We start from the raw sequence: 2,464 nt of genomic DNA, 5'->3' as shown, positions 1-2,464 counted from the left end.
GGTAGCTGCATGACAAACCAGCGGTTTTTGGGAGGGGGATACTGCCCCCTGAACCGTTTGATTTGATAGCGCCAGTTTCAGAGCCTTCACCAAGCATAGACTGTTAGGTGTATACTGCCGCATTCCCATCCTTCCATCTTCCTGGACTTATGTGCAGCATGAGAGCGAACCGTCAGCCACGAAGAACGGTCGCTGCTTATTATTCTTTTCACATTTTTCCACACCAGAGCGTAAGCAAACTAAGCCACTAAATATGCCTATGAGGTGCTCTTGCGTCGCATCTGACTTGAATGATTTATCGTGCATGCGCGGCATCAGTCAATGTGGCTGCTGTTTGCGGTTCAACATTGCAACATGCGGGGGTTCATGTACTCTAAAGTGGCTTTGATGTCATGCGAGGAGAGAGAGAGAGAGAGAGAGAGAGAGAGAGAGAGAGAGAGAGAGAGAGAGAGAGAGAGAGAGAGAGAGAGAGAGAGAGAGAGAGAGAGAGAGAGAGAGAGAGAGAGAGAGAAAGAGAGAGAGAGAGAGAGAGAGAGAGAGAGAGAGAGAGAGAGAGAGAGAGAGAGAGAGAGAGAGAGAGAGAGAGAGAGAGAGAGAGAGAGAGAGAGAGAGAGAGAGAGAGAGAGAGAGAGAGAGAGAGAGAGAGAGAGAGAGAGAGAGACGGAGGCGGAGACGGAGACGGAGACGGAGACGGAGACGGAGAAGGAGAGTCTGGTTCTTTAAGATCACGTTGGTAATAAATCTGGCGAACTAGACCAAGGCATTGACTAAGTCCTCATTTTAAATGAAGCATAGACCCAATCCTTGGAGAACTCTCGAGATAGTAAAATATATTCTCCTCCATTCTCCGCACATAAACGCATCATGCAATGTCAAAAGCTGCAATTGCGGAGATGCAATGGGTTTTCCTTGTTTTAGGGTCACAGCCATTATATTTATTCGTTTCAATCGATTCGTGTATAACATGACGGTGTATTTCACGATCAGTGTTGTTACAGGGAGATATCTCACACAAGCGGCGTGCTAGGTCCCCGGAAGACCCCGACAACAGCAAAAAGAAACCCCCCAGGTGAGTGACAAACGCGACGCATGAGATGATTTCCAGGCGTTGGGAGATTGGAATGAAGACAATGCTGGTTTGAATGGCATGAAGAGTATGCTGGTTTGATTGGGATGGAGATCGTGCTAACTTGATGTGGACGGAAGGCATGCCAGGTCTCGTGTATGTGGGTCACCTTGATTTCAAATTGGCTTTGCGCTGAAACGGATTGTGCATGTTTTTAACAAAAATCCCACTGACTTGGTTAATACAGCCAGATAGATTAAGGTGGTAAGAAACAATGGTAGCAGCATTTTGCTGGAAATGGTTCATCCGCACAAAAGAGCATTCCAACAAGTCTGGAACTGTCACTGTGCAATTGCTGTGGACTGGAATGACTCAATGCTGTTCGTCTTTGCGACTTACACAAATAGCTCAGGCATTACATCTAGCCTATAAACGAAGATTTTTGTGACATCGCACCGCTGAGATACACTGTTTTAGCATCAGAGCGCCGGATATGTAAAATGCATAAGCTGCTATTAAATTGGTAATTAAGTTGAGTGGGCTATACGGTAGTTTTACCCAATGCAGCAAAATGATATTTATCCTGACTAAACCCTACAACAGTGAGCTTTTTGCGCAAACAGACTAGACACTTAACTACCTAACGTTCTTCGTTGCAGCATGGGAGAGGATGCCATCCACAACAGCAATATGGCCTTCTACGCCCGGTTTGTGGGCTTGTCGGAGGATATTCGCGGTAATCTCTCGCAATCATTCAACGGGCTAATCAAGAGCTGCAGCTTCAACGGAAAAGATTGTCTTGATGAGAAGTAAGTCCCTTTGCCCAGGGGTAAATGAAAAAATAACGCAGCTCACGAAACAGATGCAGATCATCAAAATAGATCAATGATCATAAGGAGACGGTTTAAAGGGCGCACTCGCAGCCGTTTAGTGTCTTGTAACCTGAGCGATTTTCTTGCGTTCGGTCGAGATTGCTCCTCACGGCACAATCCGTGCTCTCGTCTGCCGCTTGCTGAGTGTCGGCGCCTGTGGGTTTGAATCATCGTCTGTTGGCCTGGTCACACTACGATATACCAGCTTCACCATACGCAGCTCGGCGGCATGCGAAGTGGACGGCGTCAGCGTCCGTTTACTGACGGACAATTTCCCTGCTGTCGGTGACAGCATTTAGCACATCATCAATTCCTCCCTTAATTGCTCAGAACTTTTCTGGCATGGCAACACGCCATTATCCACCCAGTCTACAAATCCGGTGACCTCACAGACTCACAGGGACAGGGATACGGTCCATATCACGTCTGTCATCTTCAAAAAGGTAGGACGGGTGATCATGGAGGCGGCTACCATTGTCCCTTCCATAGCCATCTTGTTTCCCTCAGCCATCACTCTGTGGAAACT

The sequence above is a fragment of the Pollicipes pollicipes genome, unplaced genomic scaffold, assembly GCF_011947565.3.
Source record: "Pollicipes pollicipes isolate AB1234 unplaced genomic scaffold, Ppol_2.1 Scaffold_4740;HRSCAF=5597_pilon_pilon_pilon, whole genome shotgun sequence".
In the NCBI taxonomy this organism is placed as follows: Eukaryota; Metazoa; Arthropoda; class Thecostraca; order Pollicipedomorpha; family Pollicipedidae; genus Pollicipes; species Pollicipes pollicipes.
The sequence above is the reverse complement of the archived record's forward strand: the minus strand, read 5'-3'. Positions refer to the sequence as shown.